Below are 25,373 nucleotides of genomic sequence, written 5' to 3'. Positions count from 1 at the left end.
TCCCTCTGGTCCTCGCGGCCGCCGTCCGTCCCTCCCTTTCTCCCCGGACTCTCCCACAGATCCACACCCCCTTCTTCCTCGGACTCCGCCACGCCTCGCCGCGACCGCCAGCCGTCCTGGTCACCCGCGTGGAAGTTGGTTTCTTTACTGCCCCTTCCACCTGTGCGGCCAGGCCGTCCAACTTGTACACCGCGTTGACCTCTCAAATTCCCAACATTTAAAGTCCAGATTCTCGGTCCTAGGGTGTGGTCTTAGTGTGTTTCCAAAACACACAATTTCTGCTATAATTACCCAAATCTGTGACTGTCAAGCTGTAGTGGAAGTGGCAGTTGCTGTGTGTGTGTGCGTGTAACTCCTGGCTATTCTGGGCCGTACCAAATATTTTCTCCTTTTTTTTTTCTTGGGAGGGGTGTCTAGGATAGATTAATTTTCTCTGAGTGTAAAATTTGGCAGAAGGTTGTTACTCTTTCTGCACCTCCACGTTCCTCCTCCATCGGTATCTCGCCTGATTTGCAGCCTTACCTGTTAATAGCGTTTGCTGGTGAGACTTTTTCTCGTCTAATTTGTCAGCAATAGTTATCGAGTGTCCCCTGGTGTGCGGAATACTGATGAAATGCCTGAATTCTTGCAGTACCACAAAGTGCCATTCTGGATAAGACCAAGATTTTTGGAATTTGTTTACACTTTTTAACCCCCTTCCTGCAAATTTATTGTTTGCCATCCCTTTTCAGCTTGATCTTTATGTGGAAAATGTGTATCAGTCAATTTTGTGTTCTTACAGTCTTGAAGTTTGGCGGATAGACATTCCAGAGGAGTGTTTTATATAGCTAAAGGAATTTCAATCACTTGAGTCTTGGGGGACTTCATGCAAATCATTTTAGGCCAGTGTACCTCAAGAAAAACACACCGATCTTTTTAATTTTTTGTATTTAATAATAGAAACGAAGCTTTCAGTGTCTATAGAAAACCTTGATAATAGGGCTTATTTGATCACCCCTTTGTGAAGTGTTGTAGTTGGGTAAAACTGCCTGATCAGCACTCATAAAATGAAATGAGAGCCCCCCCTTTTTTTCATGTGACCATCATAGTCCCTAATAAGTCAAAGGAAGATTTTTAGACTTGAGGTATACCTCTCTGCGTCTCAGTATGATACAGTTGCTGTCGATGTTACCTTGCTATCAATGTTAACATCAACATTTTCTAACAGCCCTTCTGGGGAGCTAGGTATTAGAAAGGTACTTGACTATTTGTTTTCTTTTAGGTTTTGGATAACCACTCTAGCAGTAAGATTTCTTAACTCATAGTTAGGATTGCATTTCTTTGCCAGAGCAATTTTGTTAGATAACTTTTTTTTTCAGTTCCTTAAACTTTTAACAGTTATGTAGCTGCTCCAGAGGAAACTCTTGCTTCATAAGATGTTGGCTCTATAGTATGAACCAGTTTATCCAAGGGAGACATCATTAGTAAATTTCATTCTAGTTGCCCTGGCAAAAATATAAGTGCAGACTCTAAGATAAAGCAAATGTAGTTTATATGTGATATGTTACAAGTGATATTTAACAAAATCAAACTTATGGTTTCCCATTTTTCTGAGCTTTCCCCCCCAAAAATGGGTTTAAAATGTGTTCCATAGTGTCACTCTTGGGATTATTTAACTCCTCTTTGGTATGATCATGTACCATAGTGAGTAAATGATTGGGGGGTACAGAGGGATGCTTCTGTCATCTTACTCCTGGTTTCCTTGGTGAAAATACTGGGCTGTCACTTCCATGTGGTTATTTAAATCATTAAATACTGATGCGCTCAACTTGTAGAGCCTATACTTTGCCGTTTCACTGTTTAAGGAAAACAAAATTACAATATTTGGAAATAAATAATGTTAGCATTCCCACTATTATTTTTCATCTCTCCCTTTCTATTACTGCATCAATAATAGATGCCCAGTGCACAGTGGTTACTCAGTGTTTTGAATAATTGAAAGAATGGCAAGGTCAAAGAGTTTTTGATTATAACATCATTTTGTAATTATGTGACAAAAGGTTTGGGAAAAATGTTGATTGCTCTCATCTGCAGTTTTCTCACGTTCATATATTTTGAGGGTTGCTATTTTTGATTATTTAAACTGCTTTGGGATCTTTGGAAAGAAAGTACAATAGACATATATTTTGTGTTATGCTTTAGTCCATTGAGTGGATTTGTTCATTTAGAATGGGTATTTGACACATGTACCCTGTGAGTATTCACAGGCAATCAACTGAGGTAATGTTTTGTGCACTTAAAATCAGCATAAAAATTCTCGGATGTGTAAGCTTATCCTAAATTATGATCAGTTTACTAAAATTAGGTTAATTTTTCAAGAGCTGTCTTTTCAGATACCAGAAATGGAATGTATCTTCAGTAATGTGACAGTGGTTATGTAATGTTTTACTGGTAATGATAATGATAATGTTAGTAGTAGCTAAGTCATAGTGTTTACTACTTGCCAGGTTGAGTTCTAAGACATTTAATCTTTACAACAACCCTGTTAGGTAGGTATTCATATTCCTATGTCACAGACTAGGAGACAGGTTACGGTAAAGTGACCCAGCTACTTAGTGATAGAACTTGGTCTTGGCTCTTTGTTACGCTGTAATAGTGAACACTTACCGTATGCCAAGTTTTTTATATACATTAAGGTAGTTTTATGATAAACCTGCATGGTATACGTTAATTTCTAATTAACACTAGGAATGTCAGGCTCAGAGAGCTTAGGTATCTCGTCCAAGTATGCTCCTAAGTTGGGTGAGTAAGGCTGGCGTAAACCCAGGCCTCTGTGATTTATAGTCTTTACTAAAATTCTGTTTCAAAGTACTAATTTGAGGTTCTGTATTTTATATTATATATTTAGAAGGCATACTTAAAACAGCCAGTCAGAAGGCTTTTTCAGCTGACACACGGGATGGAAAATGTTCATTTTTCTCTGCTGTCTTGTAAGCATATACAGGATTATGATTTCCTGCTAACTAGCTGTAGCTTCACCCATTTTCCACTCATGTAAATATATTGGAATGCAAATGAGTGACATTTGTAAAACTTTTTAAAACAAGGAAGTCATTCTTAGAATGTTGATTCTTTAAATATACACATTTCTTGTGACACATCCCACGTCCTGATTGTGGTACCATGGGTGGGAATGTTTTTTTTCAAAGATGTTGGGTGATTTTTTTTAAGTGAAGATCTAATGCAAAGATACATTTTTGTAGCTATTTATTTTGAAAAGATGATGTTCAGTGGTACTATTGTATGCAACACTGTGAAGTTTTTAATCTTATACAGTTATTTTCTGCCATGCAGTTAATCTCTACTTGATATATTCTAGCTGGTGTATTATGTCTGGTTATTGTATTAAATCTAGACTCTGATAAAGATACTTATCACTGTGCGTAGAATAATACTTCTTCCAATCATAAATTGGCATGTTCTTAGATAATTAAAATTACACTGAATACTAATTTAGGTCAAACAATTTTAGGACACACTTTCTGTGAATAAAGTTATGACACATTCCTAGATATTACTGGGAATTATTTATGCCATTTTTCTATTTGTGAGAATAATAGGCATTAATTTAGATTAAATCTATGATTTAATAGGTCTCAAAGTGAATTTTTTTTTTTTTTTAGAGAGAGTATGAGTGGGGAAGAAGGGCACAAGGAGAGAGAAAAAGTCTTAAGCAGGCTCCATGTTCAGCACTGAGCCCAATGTGGGGCTAGATCCCTGGGATCCTGACCTGAGCCCAAACCAAGAGTTTGACTCTCAACCGACTGAGCCACCCAGGCAGCCCTTGAAGTGGACTTTTATAATTTGTTGATTTGTACTCTTGAGAGATTCTACTCATTGTAAAATGTTAGTATGTATGGACAAAAACACTGATTTAAGCCCTGATTTTCTCTTGTATGATACTGTGAAGATTCTCAGATTATCTCTGGAGTGGGTGGGAATAATAATGTTTCTGATACATGCCTCATAGTTCTTATGAAAGTCTTTTTTTTAAAGCTTTTGTTTTGAAAGAGAGAATATGAGTCTGGGAGAGGCAGAGAGAGAGAGGGAAAGAGAGAGAATCCCAAGCAGGCTCTGCACTGTCCACACAGAGTCTGACATGGGGCTTGAACTCAGGAACTTTGACCTGAGCCGAAATCAAGAGTCAGATGCTTAACTGACTGAGCCACCCAGGTGCCCCTCTTATGAAATTCTTATATTAATTTCAGTGTAATATTATAGGGAGGGAAGAATATAATTTTACTAAAATAATGTATTTTTAAGTTGAATGACATTTGAAAACTTGTTTTTGATAATGCATTTTTTGACAGCTTGCACAATACTTGGTATAGGATTGTTATTAATCACCTGAATATTTTTTAATTTTTAATGTTTATTTTTGAGAGAGAGAGAGCATGTGCACATGTGTGCAAGCAGGGGAGGGGCAGAGATAGGGAGACCCAGAATCTGAAGCAGGCTTCAGGCTCTGAGCTCTCAGCACAGAACCTGGTGTGGGGCTCAAACCCATGGACCACGAGATCATGACGTGAGCTGAAGTTGGACGCTTAACTGAGTGAGTCACCCAGGCACCCCTAATCACCCAAATACTTAATAAGCACATAAGCAAGGTTATATTAACAGTGAATAAATATTAGTGGTTCCTCCTTAGAGTAGAAGATAGAGAAAAATAGACAGTGTGAATTCACTGCTGTTTTTCCATAGGTACCTCATCTTAAGAGTCTTAAAAGCCCATGGTGTAATGTGATCTGAATTAAAACCTGCAGAGTGCACTGGTAGTCATTCAGGCAAAAGGGAGAACGCACGGGCATAGGATGAGGGAGAGGCAAAAGCTCGGAGATAGGAGAGGTCAGGTATGTTTTAGAAATGGATATTGGGTTTTGTATAATGTAAGGGGGGAGAGAGTGAAATACTCAGCCTGTTCTGACAGCTTCTGCAGAATGGATTGAAGGTGAAATAAGATTGAATATAGGTAGGCAAGTCAAGAGGCTGTTGCCAAAGTCCAGGAAGGAATTGATGGTGATCAATATTTGAGTGTTGACAATGGAGGAATGGTGTTAAATCCATAAGATTTGATGATTTACTGGATGTAGGCTCTGTAGAGGCTGTAACTTTGCTTCTGGTGGTAGAATAGGGGATCAGTTTTCTCCACAGGTCTTGTTACTACTTTGAGATGCTGCTGGGGCTAAGACAAAGCCAGATGCATTCTCCATTGACTCTCCACGTTGTTAGTCATGGAGTTGACCCTTCCCCACGTAGGAACGTTGGACACATGTGAATACTCCCAGGAGGTCACCCTCCCTGGGCTGTCACTGGCATAGCTGAGCACGGGGTTTTGCCCCATGCCATACAGTCCCTTTCTACAATGTTGGAAATGAAGCCAGCCTGGAATCTGAATCTGCATATTCCTACAGCGTCTCAGGGTTCTGTGGACGATGACTGAGGAACAAACCATGCAGGAAAAACATCTCTCAAAAGCACCCCCTGTCTGGATCTAGGTTGATTGGAAATTAAAGAAAAATCTGCTTTTATCAGTTGCTGTTCTACTGGATTAAACTCTTAGGTACCTTGTTTTGCAGTGATTGTTCAGGATTCCAAATAGTTTGATTTGGGGAGAAGAGCAGCATCACCTAACATTGAGAGTTGATACTTTACGCTTTGGGGTTCTTTATTTGGCAGGGAGAGCTGGAAAAGTGAATGATCAATGCTATTTTTGTAAGATCAGTTGGTTGGTTTGGAAGCTTGGGCACATTTGACCCCTTTTTAAAACTACTGTTTAGAGTAAATCAGGGGGGAATAGTCGGTTAGAAAACCAAAGTAGGAATATCAGGCAGGGGATCAGGAGGGCTCCATGAATGAGTCAGGCCTTCAGTCTCCACAAGAGGCCCGTAGCATGCTAACAGTGGCTTTAGAGGAGGGTGCCAGAAAGTTGTGTCAGGGAGGCAAGGAGTTCTGAACCCTCGGAGGACCTGCAGGTGGAGCCTGCCTGCCTCCCTTTGTCAGAGAGTCTAATCAGTAAAATCACAAGTTATAGAGACTTGTAACCAGAAGCGGCCTTTAGGGTTGTGGAGTCCCAAAGGCAGTAGCATTTTTCTACATGCAGCCCTTCCTGATTGCGAGACTTCCCTGACACAGACTGAGGAAGTACAATCATAACACACCAGTTCTCAATATATGTTGGATTGTAGCGGCAACAGTTGGACATTGAACTGGCCCAAAGAGGCCTGCTCTTACATGATAATGATTTTTCTTCCCACCTGTATGTAAATCCTGCCTAGCCCTATTAATTGAATCTGGATGTTCCTTCCTTTCTTGGGACCAGAGTAGGGTGGTAATGACATGGGTTCCTGTATCTAAAAGAGCCTTAAAGCTTTGAGTCCCTCCCTGAAGTTCCCTAGGCAGCCCGAGGGGGTATTTACGGCCTTCAGTTCTTTTTGGGTGCCAGAGAGACCTCAACCCCATCCTTTTTCATTTTTTTCTATAAAGCAGAAGAATTTGGGGGTAGAAGTAGAGTGGGGTGGAGATGGAGCATGGAGGGAGAGAGAAGCTGTCCCAGCCATCAAAGCTTTGTGTTCACGTTGGTTATTCCCTTGTAGTTCAGCCAAAGGAACTTCTCATATTTTTGGTCCAGCTAAAACTCCATGCTGGCAGCAAGGCCATCATTACTTACATAATCTATTTTAGTTTGGGGGATTCCTTGGCTCAGCAGTCACAGCCACTTTGCCTTTCTCCTGGAGACACAGGGCTTGTTGCCTCATTCTCTTGACACATCCCTTCCTCTGCCAGCCCAGAGGAGAATAAACAACCGCATCACCATTTGGGTGGGTGATTTCAGTTCCACTCTCACTGCTCAGTTTCTAAACATTACTCCAACTCCTGTTCATTAACAGGTAGGATAGTAGCGATCTGTATTCTCACCTCCCCTTCTAGAACTAGAGCCGCTCTCAGATCCCAGGGTGTCTTCCCATTTCCTAGAGCTCTGCCCTGGTGGCCTTTATCCTTCCTCTTCTAGAAAGTCATGGATGGTTCTATTGGTATCCCATCCTTACTCCCAGAACTGCCCAGAAGCATGATGGTCTGAAATCTTACCCTTCTTGCAAGCCAGTAAGTTACTCTGTCACATTTTCATGGGTGCTGGTAGAGAACAGACTCCCATGCAAGAGATGAAAGGCAGTTTGTTGGCCTCCTGAGTAGCAGTAGCGGTAGCCAGAGGCTCAGCATTTGTGCTGGTTTCCTGATGTTCAGGTAATATTTGCACACGTAGTAGACTGCATAATCAGAGAGAAGCCCTGAGTTTAGGGAACGCAAGTGTTTTGTAGTGAGCAGCAGTCATGCCTGCCTTTTGCTCTAGAGGGATGCATTATATTCATTATACAGGACAGTAAGAGGTTAACATTTGTCTTCATCTTTCAAGGCTGTTTGAAAATATAGTCCAGAGCAAAGGGCAGTGGGCCAGTGTTGCTCTGCTTACAGAACAGAACAGTTGTATGGAGAATTTTTTCTACATATGTAAATTGTACCTTAATAAATCTGACTTAAGAAAGTACCTGGCATGTGGTAAGAATGCAATACATGTTATTATTGGTATTCTTGACCTGGGTTTTGAAACCTATATATGATGACCTTGGTAAAATTTTGAGATGCATGTTCTCTAAGGTAAGTTGATAACTAATAACATTTATTCAAAAAGGAATGACTAGCGTGTCCAGATAGCTTTTGATTTGAAAAAAATCAGATGTGTGTGTTTTTTTAAACATTTTATTTATTTGTTTAGAGAGAGAGCGCACTCGCGCATACGCAAGAGCAAAGCAGGGGAGGGGCAGAGAGAGCATTCCAAGCAGGCTCCGCACTGTCAGCACAAAGCCTGACGCTGCGGGGCTGTGTCTTGCAAACCGCGAGATCATGACCAGAGTAGGATGCTTAACCAGCTGAGCCGGCTGGGAACCCCCAGACGTGTTTTTTTGAGAATTTCAGGGACATTAAATTGAAGTGAAATGTGAGAAAACCACCTTGGGTTGCAAGGTATGAGATTACTTCGCTTTTGTTTATATCATACTACAGTTCTTTCCTTAAGGTTCTGGAAAGTTCTAACAGAAGTGTTAATTAAGCACATTTTTAATGACGTTTCTATTCCTTTAGATCTTGGGACAACATAGATTTAGGGAAGTTAAGAGAAGCTAGCATAATTGGAGGGAAGTTTAAACTTTGAATTTGTCATTTTTTAAAAGAGGGTTGGGCTTCATTTTATCAATTAGCATTTTCTAACTCCTTTCCAGTTATTTTCTATAAACATTTAAATAGTATTATTTTCAAAGCTGACTTTACTTGTTGAACATTGTTACATTTTAACTGGTTTTGACTTAAATATTTAATATGTTCTGATAATATGTAAATATTATTTACCAAGTTGTTTTCTAATGTACAGGAAAGTCAGCTTCATTTATTCCATGCATTCGGGTTAGAGTGCACATGAATGCCCAGAGCTGGATATGTGAGGGAATCTTCTAGCTATGGCGGCACCACTTCTGAGTTACTAGTGAGTAAAAGGTTGATGTCTGGGAATTAAGGCCGAAACATTTTTGAAATACTCTTTGGTAATTGGGCCTTCCTACATTAAAATGTAGTTACACCAAAGCTTTTCCTTTTTATTTATAGAACAGCATGTTGAAGCAATAGTCAAAATATGTAGCCTGGGGTTGGCAACCCTTTGAAATGGGTGTGCCAAAAGTTCCATTATAGTCCGTGTCATGGTGACAACTGGCCAGTGTTCTGTCTTTGGTATGTGTCACTGACCCCTTCTTAGTAGTCTGTTAGCATATTAAAAGTTCATTTAAGAAATCTGTTTTAGCTGATTTTCAGTGTTCTTTATCAGTAGCTTTTAAAAATCATATATATTTTATTAGAATCAAATTTTTATTTTTAACCATTCTGTTTGCCTAGTTTGGGTAGGTGGATATCCTATTCTTTTAAATACTTCGAGAAAAGTATTTAAACACTTTAGAATTCTTCCTAGTTGAGGAATACAAGCAGAACTTTTAGTGAAGTCCTTTCTCTAGAGCCTTATTTGGGTCTCACAAGTAAGAGATGAGTTTAACATTTTTTTAAAGTCTTACTGCTTTCCAGTGTTATAGGAAACCATCTTCAAGTTGTAAAATAGGGCTAAACAGGTGCTGGCAGACAGTTACAAGTCACGTGGCAGAGATTTTCTCCCAGTCTGTGCCATGTCTTATTATTTTCCTAATAGTATCTTTTGAGGTGCAAGAGTTTTGAACTTTGATTAGTCCAGTTTATCTTTTTCTTTGAAGGATCATGCTTTTGGTGTTGTCTATGGGAAGTCTTTGCCCAACCCAAGGACATGAGATTACGAGATTGTTTTCTTTTAAATGTTTTGTATTTTATAGTTTTAGCTCCTATGTTTGGGTCTGTGATCCATTTTTAGTTAACTTTAGTATGTAGTGTGAGGTGAATTTCTTAAACTCATCTTTTAGTATACAGATACCCACTTGTCTCAGTGCTATTTGTTGAAAAGACTATCCTTTCCCCCATTGAATTGCTTTGGTATCTTTGTGGATAGTCAGTTGACTCTAGATATGGGCTTATTTCTGGACTCACTTTTGTGTTTTATTGGTCTGCATGTCTGTCGTTCTGCCAGTACCACATGTCTTGACTACTGTAGATTTTCGTGCCATATTTTAATAACACAAATAGCATTGCCTTCTTGTAAAAGTGTAAGTTCATTTATAAAAGCAAAAGTGAAACAAAATGGAGAAGTAAAAGAAGAAAGTAAGAATCACTAAGGAGTCACTGTTCTGGTGAGCATCTCTGCAGATATCTTGCACATGCATGCATGTTGTATGAGCACACATGCCCTCCGCACTTATACATAAAGACGCATCAGTATGTGCCCACACGCATTGTTTCCGTGTACGTTTTGAGTGAATACATTTATTGTCGGCTTTAAGAGAGAACTGATTATTTTTCTTTCTTCAGGCACTTCTGCACTTCTGAGAAAAGCAAAATTTCTTTGGGCTTAGAACTATGAGTGCTTTTTTTTTCTCGGTTGCCTATTAATTGGAATTTATTTCTCATTTCATCTGTTGAAAGATGACTTTAAAACAAGTTTCTTAATGTGTGCTCTGTGAATGGATGGCAGATTATGTGTGAAACATTAATAAAATTAATCCCCAAATCCAGTTTTAAACATTAAAGTTTCATAAATCTCTTGAACATTAGATTCACTTTTTGGCAGTTGTGGTTATGAGTGTGGAGCTAGTAAATATTATATGTGTGGTGATAGGGTTTTATTTGCAGTCATATGAGGACTGTTCCTTGCTGCAAGTTTGTTTTTACCATGTTCATAAGGGAATAACTCTCTTTGCTCTTTTTGCACTTTGTGGATTCAGTCTATAGTCCTTGATCAAGCTGGATCTTGAGGTACTTTCAGTGGCCATTGTTGAACTGTGGCCAAATTCCTGAGACATTTTCCCATCTTGAGTGTAGGTTGGGTCCCATGGTCAGAAACTTCCCTGGCATTCACATGTTTCTTGCAGTATGATTTATATATCCAAAGTCACTTTTAGAGATGTAACGTGTATGGGAGACTGTACAGATTTTACATAATAAAAAATATTTTTTAATGTTTTATTTTTTGAGAGACAGAAACAGAGCACAAGCAGGGGAGGGCCAGAGAGAGAGAGAGGGAGACACAGAATCTGAAACAGGCTTCAGGCTCTGAGCTGTCAGCACAGAGCCCGATGTGGGGCTCGAACCCACAAACGTGAGATCATGACCTGAGCCGAAGTTGGATACTCAACCTTTTGAGCCACCCAGATGCTCGTTCATAATTTTAAAAGATGGAAGTTTAATCTCTGGCAGTGGGGAGCCATTAAAGGTTTTGAGTTTGGGGAGTGACAATGACAAGTTTCGGGAAGCTACCTTTACATTGGTTTAGTGGAAATTTGGTGTTTGAAAAGGGCACGCCGGAATTGTGTGGGAAACTGGATTGTTCGATGGAATTACATAAGTGAGGGGTTTGAGGACAGGATTTTAAAAAGGAAACTTGATATGAATTTTCAGTTGACAAATGGACTCTTCACAGAAAGGAAAGCAGCATACTTGAGTGTTAACTGTGGCTAACTATGTGGTAGGATTATGGATTTTTCTTCCTACTTTAGGTGGAAATTTTAGTAAAGTGCTAAATATGTCAGGTAATAAGATGTTGAAATGGAGCTCTTTTATTCTGAGTTTGGCCCTCGGTCAGTAGGTGCATATTTTTAAAGAGAGTTATAAGGATACCATGCAGACCTTGCCAAATAAAGAGCCAGAAAATGGATTTGGGACTTCCAGTACCTACCCCATCTGTTGGTATGAAGATTCAGGAAGTTGGAAACTAGAATAGTTTTTGAATGGAGTTGTTGGAAATTGGAAAAGTGTTTTTAAACCAAGTTGTTAGTGTGCTAGGATTTTTAAAAAATATATTTTATTAGATGTTTATTTTGAGAGAGAGAGTGCGGGAGAGAGGAGGAGAGAGAATCCCCAGCAGGCTCTGAGGTGTTAGTGCAGAGCCTGATGCAGGGCTCCATCCCATGAACCGTGAGATAATGACCTGAGCTGAAATCAAGAGTCAGATGCTTAGCTGACTGAGCCACCCGGGCGCCCCTGTGCTCAAGAGTTTCTTCTGACCTCCCCCCTCCCTTCTTGGTGTCCTCCCCGTTAAGTACAGAAGGTTTCTGGTAACGCTTTGGAGAGCTTAATATGCAGCTCTGCAGTTTAGGGGACACGAGGTGTATGTCTGTCTCCCTGTGCCCTAGTGAAAGATAAGCTGTCTGTGCTGGTGGCAGAGCAAAGCGAGGTTACTGTATGGGGGACTGCCCGTCCTCCCAGAGTTCTTTGGAGGAAGGTACATATTGCCTAGAGACCGGAGGAGGGTCTCTAGTGAGGGGAGGCTCATAGGATCAGAATGTATGAGGAGGAAGTGGCTGGATTCCCCAGGAGCGGCATCATCCCGTGTCAGGGTATTACAGTGAGGGATCCCCAGTGCTGGAGTGGGGGGAGTGGAGCTTCCGCAGAACTCTTGGAAGCATTCTCTCAGTAGATCAGTTTTAAATACTTTTTGAGCTGAGCATGCCTGTGCCTTCTTGTGACACGTAACTGCTATGCCCGGGGTTAGGAAGGGTGGAAGGGCGAGCTCGTAATGCCTAGGGGTGGCCGGCTGCAGGCCCAAATGGGACGTGGGCAGAAGCTGTGGTGTTGGAAGACAAATGTTGACAGTTACACTAAAGTGGGTCTATCGATTTCTAAATTCTGACAGTTTTTATAACTTGAAAATGACCAGAGTCATAGGCTTGCCTAAATAAAAGTTCAGGGATGTTATGCTGTCACTACAGAATAAAGGACAGCAGTAAATAAAAAGTTGCTTTATGGTTACATCCCATAGCTTATTCAGGGTAATGGTTACTGTTGTTTTTTGTAATAAGAACACTATCAAAGAAAACAAATTTTTACAGGAAGAATGTTTCCAATGAGGCATTTTGTTGTGGATACAGTGTCATTAACTTTGGGATCAGGCAGATCTGTGCTTGAGTCACATCAGCCCTTATTAATAAGCACTGATATGAGGTAAGTAAACCAATTTTTGAGATTCATTTTCCTCATTTCCTTTTTTTTTTTTTAAGTTTATTTATTTTGGGAGAGCAGGGAGGAGGAGAGAGAATCTTAGGCAGGCTCCACTCATCAGCACAGAGCTCGATTCCACAACTCTGAGATCATGACCTGAGCCCACATCAGGAGTGGGATGCTTGACTGACTGAGCTCCCCAGGTGCCCCCCTCATTTACTTTTTGCAGAAAGAGTAACATCTTCTGCTTTTCATTGTTTTGTGAAAAAATTACGGTCTCTAGCAAAATGCCTGGTACAGAATAGGTTTCACAAATATTGATAACCCTCTTCACTCCTGATAGCAATACTTTCTAAAGTTCTAAATATGTTCTTACTCTCCTTAATATGTGCTTTGCTACTAAATGTATTCCTTCAAAATATCAAATGGATTAGGGGATTTAGTATGACTACCCGATACTGTCCAGGATATGTGTTGGTTTTTAGTGTAGCTGAAAATTCCACTCTTGATTTGAAATGTGAAATACTTTCATAAAGAATGAAAAGTAATTTTACTTATGTGTTGTTTTTTAGTAAGGAAACATGAACTAGGGGTCTAAAGAAAAGGTAGGCCCAGGTGGAGAATCTGTGCAGTACTGTTCTAGGAACACTTTAGAATGTATAACAGGAAAAAGAAGCTATTTTATTGCACAAAGAACACTTCTTAAAAATCAGTATCACTTTAGTGTCTTTATTTTCTTCAAAATATGTTTCATTGTTCTTTTTCTGGGAAGTTTTTTCAAAAATTCTTTGTTCGACTGATATATTTTAAAGTGATCTTAGTATTTTATCTTTTTTCTGAATGTTCTGCCTTTTTAATGTTCACATTTTATACTGTGAAACTTAAACTTTTAATGAATTTTAAGGTACCTCTTAAATGATTTCTATAATCTTTAATTTCAGAATGTCTTTATTGTTTATATCCAGAATCCCAAATTACATTTGTAACATAGTTAAGTTTTGCTTATTTGTGGGAATGGTTTTAAATTAGGAAGGAAATTATGATTAGCTTTCTATAGGAGTCCAGAATATTCCTTAGAATTCATTCAAGAATCTTTGGTTAACAGTTGCTGAAACTTACAGGGTAGTAGTTTGGGTGGAAGAGGAGCCCACCACCTGAGGGCAGGCAGCTCCGGCATTGGCAGTGATTGGCGGTGACGGGGAGGTCAGAAATGAGAGCAGAGGCTCCGAGTGTGAGCAGTAGCCCCCAGAGGGGAGGCAGTGGGAACACCCAGTCTGGTTAGGACACGGCCCTGGGCTCTTGGTGTGGTTCCTCTGAATGATCTCTCAGGTATCCCTGGTCTTTGGTTGTGCTCTCAAGATAGGAAGTTGTGGGGTACGGAGGCAGCACTTGTGGGCTGACCTGCCCTGACCTCCACACTTGTGCTCCATTGACCCTCTCATTGTATTTTCATTTGGAAGCCCTTTGCCTGGCAAATTTAACATGGCCCAAACTGAATTCCTAGTTTGGAGATGTTTTAATTTGTTGATTTGCTTTCTCTTCTTGTTTTTATAGTGTTTTGAGAATAATACACTCCAACACACTGTTTTAAGCAATTTAACACCAAACAGTATATGTGCATGTAAAGAGTGATTTCAGGAAATGACAGTCCCGTCTTACTACGTAGAAGGCAACATGAGGCAATATACATACACACATATGCCACAATCTGGAAATACTGAATGTTTTCCGTTTGATTATCTCTGCAAAACCTCAAAAAGTTGGGAAAATCAGTTCCATTAAAGGATTAACTGCTCTTTTGAGAAATTACATTAATCTGTGTGATGTGATGCTTTTATAGTTGTGTGTACTGATGTTTTATCTGTTGAACCCATTAGATGACCTGTGGCCATTAGTGGACGTCTCCGTCTTAGGAGGAAAGCCTGTGAGATACATAAGGCTGTTTTAAAAAGAGAAGAAGGATGCCTGGGTGGCTCATTCACTTAAGCGTCCAACTCTTGATTTCAGCCCAGGTTTTGATCTCACGGTTTGTGAGTTCAAGCCCTGTGTCAGGCTTTGTGCTGATGGTGCAGAGGCTGCTTGCGATGCTCTCTCTCCCCCTCTCTCTGCCCCTCTCCTGCTTTCGCTCACTCTTTCTTAAAAATAAATAAACATTAAAAAAAAAAAAAAGAAGATAGCTCCCCCCCATCATTACATCCCAGGAAATGTAGGGTGTAGCATGTTGGACTGTGTCTTTTTAAGATCTAGCTTACATATACGTAACGTGCACTTTTCGATCATTAAAGAGTTCGTACATGTTCTTATTTGAAAACGCTTTCCTCTCATCTGGTTTGTAAATTCAGGCGTGAGTAGTCAAAATCTGGAATTATCTAAACTTCAGTAAAGAGCAGCAAACAGGTTAAGACATGCACAGCATATGGGATAGTTGAGAAAATTGTCATGTGTGTGTTTAGTCGCACTGGAAAGTCTTACCCATTCTGTGGACGTCCTGTTGCCTCAGTCTTGGTTTAGCATAGCCTTTTTCTTAAGCGCTTTAGTGTTCATCTGTTACGAAGCCCTTGTTAACAATTAGGTGGATAGCACTTAAAATGTCTCTTTTAGGAGGAAAGACTATATACCCTTTTCTAGATTGGTGGACATGTTCATACTTATCTTTAAAAAAAGTTTTACTTAATTTAAAGCTTACCAAATTAAAGAAATATCTTTGAAAGTTGTTAGTGGTGGTGTTTTGTTTTTTTGTTTTTTGCTTTTTTTTAACATACCAGGCTGACTCAAACATCATTGCTTTCTCTGAGACTATCCTCTAGGGATAATTCAATTACTTCCCTGTTTTCCCATTGCAGTTTATCCACAGAACTCCAGTACTTTAGCATTTTACTTAGTTACACTGTATTCTAGTAACTTTTTTGTATGTCTTCTCATAGACAGTGAGCTTCTGGGGAGTAGGTCTTGTTTTATTCGGCATTTTATACTCTGCATTGTATAACATATCTGACCTTTTGGTGGTCTTCTACTAATCTTTATTGAATTGCCATTAGGAAGCAATTCCCCTAAGATTGTGGCAAAGCATTCTTAATAGTCTTTTAAAAATCTGTTATTTGATTGTTACCAAGACAGTTAGCTGTGCAGTAATATCACCTGTCAGATGTACAGTATCTCCCCAGAGATACTACGTCTCTAGAGACCAGTTACCTGTGTTTGCTGCAGTTACTTTGTCAGCCTGGAAAAGCCATGATCTATAAAACCATGGTGGACACATTAGTGTATTTTATTTAAAGTCTCATTTGTACTTTAATTTTAATAGGACATGTTGCACATTTTTCTAAATTTTTGTCAGCTATATACTACTTGCATATAGATCATTCCTTATCGCTCATTTCCCCAAACAAATCCTTTTAGCAGGGTGGCCCGTCTTATGGGACTGTAGCTCTACACTAGTCATATTTCTGCCAGGCTCCTTACACCTTTTATCATGTTTGCTAAATCACTCATCCACTCATTCAGCATATACACACTGGAGACTCTAGTGTTTCCAGCATTGTGCTTAATGCAGGGGATATGATAGCAGTGAGTAGGCTGTGATAACTGCTTTCAGTTCTGGGAAAGAGCCAGACATTTTGATTAGTACAGTGCTGTGTTAGGGGGCCCATCTGAACTTAATCCACACTTGTGATATACTCTTCTCTCACACTGTCCTGTTCTCTGAATTTCTATTATAATTGTAGCCTGTAATGATAATATGTGTAGACAGAACTGTTATGGTTTTGGTACTTTTTATACATGCAAGTATTATTTCCATAGGAAGTAATTGACCTTTTTCAGGATAAAGATTGTCTTACTACTTTGTATCATAAGCCCTGTTGGAAATATAATAAAAATTTTAACAATACTTGCAGAATTGATACGGGAACTCTAATACTCTGGTGTCGCATGAACTGGGCCCTTAGAACTTCAAGGATGTTGGGGCGCCTGGGTGGCTCAGCTGGTTAAGTGTCTGACTCTTGATCACAGCTCAGGTTTTGATCTCAGGGTCATGAGTTCAAGCTCCTTGCTGGGTGTGGACCCTACTTTAAAAAATTAAAAAAAATAAAAATAAAAAAATTGCAAGGATGGTTGTACCAGCGTCTATGCAGAGGGAGTCCGGTTGGCCTGATGTAACCCGGTAAGACCCGAGAAAACAGGCAGACAGTGTTAATAGGTGCCCCTCATTCTCTTGAGTCTCTCAGTCTTAGAGATAAGTTTGATTTTTTAAAAAAACATTTTTTATTTTATCTCTGTACCCAACGTGGGGCTCAAACTCACGACCCCGAGATCAAGCGTTGTGTATTCGTTCGAGTGAGCCACCTGGGTACGCATTTAGGGGTGGGTATTCTCGTCCTTTCTGCAGGTAAAGAAATTCAAGCTCTGAGAGACTTAAGATTCGTACTCTGAATTTAAACACTGATGGACTCTTTCTGTCAAATTACATTATATATGGATGCATAATTTTGCTTCAAAGATGATTAAATATTTGTTTTGGTCATAGACTCTCTCTGGAATTAGGAGAGCAGTGTATTACACCAGGCACAGAGTTGTTCTCCCTGAAGTTTACAGGCCAAATGTGGCTCAGGTCTATAATGCTGGCCTGCTTGATGTCATGCAGCTTGAACTAAACAGTGCCCTGGCCTCTGTTATTTGCGCACTACAAGAGTTGTCTTTAAACCAGCCAGATTTTGCAAATTACTTGTGTAATTTTTAATGATATATTAAGAATTAAGGAATTTTAAGAGTGGGATGGGAGTATTTGATTTTATTAGTGGTTCCTAATTTTCTTGTGCGTATGTTGGATGGAGTAGGCTTTTTACAGGCATTGGATAGGTGATTCAAAGACAGCTACAGTATCTGTATTTTGAAATGTGCGATATGCAGTTCAGCTGCAGAAGGAGGACGTGTTGTGCTTGTAACAGGCTGTGAGAGTGTTATCTCTGTTTTGGCACTTGCAGTTACTGCTACCAAGTGCTAGCTTACGTTATGTATTTCCCCAGTAGAAAAAGAAAAAGTTCACATTTAGGATGTGAACTTCCTTTGGGACTTTGGATTTCCTAACCTTGAACTTGTCTGTGTTTCTGTTAAGATCAGGTATAATTCACAGGTATTCTGCGAAGTGCCAGGATTGTAGAAAAGCACATGACGTTGTATTTGCTCCCTTTTGTGTGTGTGTGTGTGTGTGTGCGCACGCATGTATTTTTTTTTTACATAGGTTGCATGTAATTAAAAGGGAGCAATTGCCTGCTTTCTTCTTTTTCATTGTTAGTTGATAGTAGGGAGTGAACATTATTTTTATGCCTTGACCACGTTGTCATACTTCATACTTCTAAGTTTGAATTTGCTCCCAACATTTTATCCATTGTATTCTCCATGTCTTTAAATATATCCAAGAATTCCTGTTTTTGTGTTTTCTTTTTAAAGTAATCTCTACACCCAACATGGGGCTCGAACTCACGGCCCCAAGATCAAGAGTTGCATCCTCTACTGACTAAGTCTGCCAGGTGCTCCCCCCAAATTCCTTTAATATTTTTTTTCTGATGTTACTTTTTCTGGGACATCTTCATCCTTTTCATCTTACCCACTTTCTTTATTCATGTTGGTAAGTTTACCTTCACAGTCCCTCTGACCGACACGTCTAGTTTCTGTGATGGCGGCAGTGTCCACGTTCTTGCAGCCAGCTATTTCTTTGGTAGCTTCATTTATGTTCCCTTAGAGTTTGACTTCCAGTGTTGCCACTTCTGTGTTTCTGCTGCTCTTTTATCTTTGTTGACAGATTTCCTCATTTGGTTATCCATTTTGTAAGATGCCACATGGGTTTGTCAGCAGGAGACGGGGAGGTAACACCACTACAAGCTTTGCAGTCTGTGCATGACCCGAGTAACAGATGTTCAGTGAACAGTCACTGGTCGAGTTGAAAGAAACAATGTGGTTGGTCACTAATAATGATGGTAAAAGATGGGAGAAAATGATAAGACTATAAAGCATTCTGTATTTATAGGATCTTCATTTTTCATTACATTTTTAAGGAGAGTGGATATTTTAGACATAGTATATGGGTATGGCTTATATAAGGATAATGATGACAATTACAATGGCATGTTTTAAGCGCTAAACATACAGTAGTAATCGTGGTGTGAGAAGATGTAGAACCTGAGACTTGTATTCAGGTATTTGAGCTCCCATGTGTCTCAGACATGGATATTCTTAAGTGTACTGTCCTTGAGCTGGAATGTCAAATAGATGGTGTATATTCTTGTAATCTTAATGTTAAAAAAGAGAAGTAGTGACCATGTTTAATACAACTGGCATTTCTATTAATCTTCACACAGTCTTTCACATTACTTTTTCTACTTTGCAAATAAGGGAAACTGATGCTTAATGTAATAAATGGGAATTTGACTTTGCAAATAACAAAACAGATGCACAGAGAACCTCATAATTAAGAGGAAACTCATCCCAGGTTTATCTTATTTAAGAACCAGTGCTCTAAACCACTTTGTTAAATCATATTTCCTTTTTATTATTGGAGAATATAAAGTTTTTTATATGTGTGTTTACTGTTTCTCGCTCTTGTTAAGTATGTTAATCATTTCCTCTTGGTGTGATTTTTAATACATTTATATGAACATTAAACATTAAAATATTTTTAATTTACTTAATTTATAATTTTTATATGATTTGATTCTCTTTCCAAATTACTCTTCTTAAGATAAGCAAAGCATTATTTTTGAGATTTTTTTTGAGATTTAGTTTTGAGAAATTAAACTCTAACCCATCTAGAATGTATAGACTGAGAAGGTTGTATCTCAGTGTTTCATGGAATTGTTTCAGTACCATTTACTAAATAAAGTTTTCTTCATTGCCCTATAATGATTACTTTTTACATTCTTCATCTGGAATATTCTCTTTGAACCTTCTACCTCCTTTTCCTGCTTGTCTAAATCTTGTTCATTCTTCAAAATCTGTCTCAGGTACCAGGGCTTCATAAAACCTTTCCTGATACCTGGTTTTCATACTCTACTCCCAGCTGAAATAATCTTCTTTTAGTTGCCATGGCTCTGTATGTGGATATTTTCCATGAGACCTCATTTTTACCTGGAACGTTTTAATTTCTACAGTAAGAGTGGACAGGTACTTCTAGTTAGTGCAGTCCATCTTTTTCATCATAGCATTTCCTTGGGTACTTATTTTGGGACTATATACAATAAGATTTTCCAGTACATACCTTGAGTGTTTTTTTAAATATACAAATGCACCATTGTGATTTCTCTGTTCTCTAATATTTTAATGTGTAGGACTGGTTTTTTCCCTTCTGTTTTTTTTTAATGTTTTTAATGTTTTTATTTATTTTTGATACAGAGAGAGACAGAGCATGAGAGGGGGAAGGGCAGAGAGAGGAGACACAGAACCGGAAGCAGGATCCAGGCTCTGAGCTAGCTGTCAGCACAGAGCCTGATGCAGGGCTCAAACCCATGAATGTGAGATCTGACCCGAGCCGAAGTTGGAGGCTTAACCGACTGAGCCACCTAGGCGCCCTTTCCTTCTGGTTTTAAAACAAATTTTGTAAACTTGCATGTTTCTTTTTTTCTTAAATGGTTATGGAATAACCTTTTCAATTTCTTAAAACTTAGGTATTTGCTGGAATTCTCTAATAATGCATTTTCTATTTTTTTCTTAGCTTTGGTTTTTCAATTTTATTTCCTAAGTGAAGACACATGATTGGTTTTGAGCTTCATTCCATCATTTAAGTATATACCTCCTACTTACTATCTTGGCAGTATCTAAATTGCCTGTATGTTATTTCAGTAAACAAAGTGGTTGATCAGAATGATCTCTTCAAAGTCTGAATTTTCTTGTTAAAGTGTTAAAGTGAGAATCATCCATCTAAGAATGCCTTGGAAATTTTAGAAATCACTGAAAGATTGATGTTAGTAATTGTTAGTGTCTAACTTTTTTTTAATTTATTTTTTAGTTAGCATATAGTGCAACAATAATTTCTGGAGTAGGTTCCTTAGTACCCCTTACTCATTTAGCCCATCCCCCCCCCACAGCCCCTCCAGTAACCCCGTTTGTTCTCCATATTTAAGTCTTTTATGTTTGTCCCTCTCCCTGTTTTTATATTATTTTTGCTTCCTTTCCCATATGCTCATCTGTTTTGCTTCTTAAAGTCCTCATATGCGCAAAGTAATATGATACTTGTCTTTCTCTGATTTCTCTTTGCATAACACCCTCTGGCTCCATCCTGTGTAGTTGCAAATGGCAAGGTTCCATTTTTTTGATTGCTGAGTAACACTCCATTATTTATATACACCACCTCTTCTTTATCCATTCATCCACTGATGGACATTTGGGCTCTTTCCATACTTTGGCTATTGTTGGTAGCACTGGAGGTGCATGTGCCCCTTTGAAACAGCACGCCCGTATCCCTTGGGTAAATACCTGGTAGTGCAATTGCTGGGCTGTAGGGTAGTTCTGTTTTTAATTTTTTGAAGAACTTCCATATTGTTTTCCAGAGTGGCTGCACCCGTTTGCATTCCCACCAGCATCACAAAAGAGATTCTCTTTCTCCACATCCTCGCCAACATCTGTTGTTGCCTGAGTTGTTAATGTTAGCCATTCTGACGGGTGTGAGGTGCTATCTCACTGTGGTTTTGATTTGTATTTCCCTGATGATGAGTGATGTTGAGCATCTTTTCATGTGTGGTTGGCCATCTGGATGTCTTCTTTGGAGAAGTGTCTATTCATGCCTTTTGCCCATTTCTTTACTGGATTTTTTTGGGGGGGGTGTTGAGTTTGATACATTCTCTAATAATGCATTTTCATAATATTGTCTGATCCGGAAATATGGTTGATGGGCCCTTAAATTCCATTTCTGGTTTTTTGTTTTTCCTAAGATGGTTTTAAGATTGCTTTGTGTATGTCAAGGGGAGCTTAAACAAATTGAATTGATTTCAATTTTATCATATGCCCAAATGAAGGAGGAACGAGTGTAGGTTGCATGACCAGTTAGATTTATGTATCATCGTTTGGAATGCTGTGAAGCTGTCAGTGTGGTTGACAGAATGCTCTGAAGTCACAGCTTTTATGTTTTGCTGCAGGCAAAGGAATTTTAACACTCACTTGAAGAACTTCTAGTTTGCGGATTTTAGATGCCTGGATTATCTAATTTACATAGTATCTAATATTCACTATTTATGACCTGACATTTGATTTCTAAGAGTAAAAACAATTACAGGTGTTTTCTTATTCCTTGATTTGTTAAGAATTAGACAGGATAAATTAGAATTTTTTCTTGTGGTTTTATGCAAATGGCACTGTTTTTTTTTTTTTAATCTGGTTTATGAAATGGCCAGCCAGGCCACTTGCTTTGTTTATTTCTGGATGGCTTTGGTCTGCCTTAGGGAAGTAAGTTTGTTTTTGGCAGAAAAAGCAAAAATATGTTTATTCATTCCATTTGTAGTAACATTGATCCAAAAGGAGCTTTTGAGGAAAACCAGAATGGTTGGGCTTTGAACATAAATAGCTCCCATTCATCTCTTGACTGATAGGGAAAAGTAAAAGATTAAGATTAATAATGGATAAATTATAGATAAGTCCTAGATCACAAGGTGCAAACTGATGGTTCATCAACCAGATGGAACCCTCAGACTGTTTCTTTGGGCCTACTGATTATTTCTAAAGCTTAATTCGTTGATAACTTTTAGAAATTGTTTCACATGAATATCCAGCACCAGATCACCTGTATTCTTAGCGTGACTGTTAACAGCATGGCACGCCTTAGGTTAAGCGTAGACATTTGTTTGCTTCTGATGTTCCTCTACCCAACTCCAAACCCATTTAACTTTGGAGCCCCTGTTCTGGAGGGTCTTAGATTAAGAAGTAATAGCAGATAGACTTAAGGCTGCTAATGCACCGGCACCCTCAACTTTGAGTTAATAGGAGCTAGAATAGTAGGTGTGAAGATTTTAAGTAAGGAGAGGTTTAGTGGAATGTGGGATGTGTGAGAGAAAGAAATTACATAGGAAGCCAGGTGTTTTGCCTGAGCAACTGGAAAGATAGAGAAGCCATCACGTGAGTTGAGAGAGATCAGGTCTGGGGAGGGAAGATGAGTAGTTTAGTTTTGACATGTTAAGTTTGAGCTGTCTGTTAAAACATCTAGTGGAGATTTGAGTAGGCAGTGGCTATGAGAGTTGGAGTTGCAGGGAAATGTCTATACTGGATAAGTAAACTTGATATATATAGTTGATACATAAAGCCATGAGAGAATTAAATCACAAAGGGAGTGGAGGACCCAGAACTGAGTCCCTGGCATGTCAGTATTGGCGGGTTTAAGAGAAGTTCAGCATTAGAGATTAAGAAAGAGCATCCAGTGAAGTAGAATGAAAAGGAAGGGAGTATGGTGTCCCAAAGGACCAGTGTCCTGGTTTCATCCTAAAAGCAGAACCTGAGACGAGGAAATTTTAAGCAGAAAATCTATTTGGGGACCTGTTAATAGGAAACAAGTTGGAAAATGGGGGCAAGTGAAACAGGGAGGAAGGAAAGACAATGCAAGGGCACATTATTAACCTGGTCATATCTGTGAGCAACTGGGACTTGATCCTGAGGAAGTCCTTTGAGAAGACACGAAGAATATGCCTCTTAGTGTGAAGATGGGGACTATCAGATTCCATTCCCCAGTGGTCAGGTTGCCCATAGTGTGTTGGTGTTAACAACTTCACACTTCCAGGTTGGGGTTTGCATGTCTCAGGGTGGCTGAAGAGTTCAGAAAGTGAGCCCAGTAGTGCAGTTCGGGGAGGTGCCTCACTCAGAGTGAATCTGTGAGGCAGCACGCGTGAGGTGTCCAATACAACCATGCATCCTCTGTTGAGTTTTATGTCTACATTAGACTTAACAACAGGAGGGTTAGTGAATAATGTTCCTTTTTGCAGTCCTCTACCACTTATTCTAGATTTGCCTTATCTTCAGCCAGCATTTCAACAGGTGGAGGCATTGTCCTCGTGCAGTGACAGACTTTCCCTAAGGGATCAGTGCTTGTAGTTGCTTTATCCCTGTTGGGCCATAATTGTTGCAGCTGCTCATATACAGTTACTACTGAGCCTGGCGGCCCTAGTCGAATCCCCGAGGTTCTGGACAGATTCCCTCCTGTCTCCATTGTGTGGCAGCAGCCATAAGTTTTCATGTTGTTAGGATCACTTTATAGGACTTACCAATATGGTAACTCTTTCCTTAGCATGTGGTCCAGTAAGGAGTCCAAGAGAATCAGGTGATAGTTGCTTCAGAATTTTTCCTGGGTCTTCTGGCAGAAACTTCTTTTCTAGTCTCCTACTATCAGAAATTCTAATCCAGTGGAGCTGAAGGTTGCCAATTGTACTTCCATCTATTGGTTCTAAGATCTTTTTTTTTTTTTTTTAATTACTAATCTGTCACGGATAACAGCACCACATTTCAGCCTTTAGAAGGCAGTGTGTCAGATCACTTACCATCTTGGGAAGCAGTGCCCAGTCCCCTCTAAATTTTACTATGCACATAGAAACTATTTTTGTTAAGTCCAGAACTCTGGTCATAAAATAAACAACTTGGGAGATAAATTTTTATATAAAGGCGATTAGTTACGTTAGTCAAATGTGTCTCCCTACTCTTTGCAAACTAAGCTAGTTTGCTGTAGTGGTTATAGTTGCTCTCAGTCGTAAAGTTAGAATAAGGTTATTCTGAAGATTTAATTTTAGCCAAATATGTTTTAGGAGTTGAAATCATAAAGTCAGTCCTACAGAGGACTTCATGGTTCACTTGAGTTTTGCCCAGTGTGCCTCTGGCAGGTAATAGGTTATTGTCATGGAATATAAGGATCTTAGTACTTTTGGTAAAACTAATTTTTTTAATACATTGAAAGAAAATGAACTTAAACTATGATAATAGTATAGAAATATATGTCTGATAATTTTAGGCCCCTGTGATAAGAATAAAGACAGATTACTAATTTTCTTCCCTTACTGTTTCCTGCTTCATAAGCTATGATGAGTACTGTGTAGGTCTCTTGATACAGATTTTAGTCCTTGAGTGTCCTAAAGGTGGCAATTTAGGGCATCTCATCCAGACCTGGTGGTGTTTCCCAGGGCTTTACATAATGCCTGACTCTTAGTAGGTTCCCTGTAAACCATTGTTAATTTAATTCAAGGAGACGCCTGTATACACACACACACACACACACACACACACACACACACACACACACGTGTATAGCATATGCATTTGATATGTGATGGCATTCATAAACCTTATTAAAGTTATTTTTAATAAAACTAAACATGTTTTAGAGTATAATAATGCTTTAGACTTTCTCCCTTTTTTCTTTCTTTAAACAGATAGAAGGACAAGAACAGAATTACCAGCACTGGCTGAAGGTAAATATGTCTTTGGGGGAAATGATAATTTAGATATAAATGAAAAGTTATGATTTAAATAAGAAACTCCATTGGCTAAACATAATTTAAGGAAGATGTTCTGTATAATATTGAAGTGCTAAAAATATCTTTAGGAAATACCTTACATTGTTTAGTTTCTTAGAACAGGAAGTAGGAAAAATGTAAATTAATTAGAACTTTTTTTTTACAGCTTTCTTTCAGTAGAAGAGGTATGTGTTTTTCTTTGAATTCCTTTTTAAGCCATTTTACCTATTATGAATATTGTTGATCAAG

General features: G+C 39.0%; 1 protein-coding gene and 1 non-coding gene across 10 annotated transcripts in view; both read left to right on the top strand.

Moving 5' to 3' along the window:
* FAM49B (family with sequence similarity 49 member B) overlaps nucleotides 1-25,373 on the top strand; it is a 104,811-nt gene that overhangs the window by 27,577 nt on the left and 51,861 nt on the right. For 5 of the 9 annotated variants that reach the window (XM_029924076.1, XM_029924085.1, XM_029924077.1 and 2 more), the window contains exons 2-3: nucleotides 25,041-25,079; nucleotides 25,291-25,309. The gene's annotated coding sequence lies outside the window, so the exon portion shown is untranslated. The remainder of the gene's footprint in view (nucleotides 1-25,040; nucleotides 25,080-25,290; nucleotides 25,310-25,373) is intronic. The other 4 variants (XM_029924079.1, XM_029924086.1, XM_029924081.1 and 1 more) reach the window with 1 other exon arrangement.
* LOC115279556 lies at nucleotides 5,312-5,504 on the top strand. Its single transcript, XR_003903511.1, has one exon. It is a non-coding gene; the product is annotated as a small nucleolar RNA SNORA73 family (small nucleolar RNA).

Source organism: Suricata suricatta, chromosome 15 (assembly GCF_006229205.1).
Source record: "Suricata suricatta isolate VVHF042 chromosome 15, meerkat_22Aug2017_6uvM2_HiC, whole genome shotgun sequence".
Classification (NCBI taxonomy): Eukaryota; Metazoa; Chordata; class Mammalia; order Carnivora; family Herpestidae; genus Suricata; species Suricata suricatta.
This window is presented reverse-complemented; position numbering and strand designations above follow the sequence as displayed.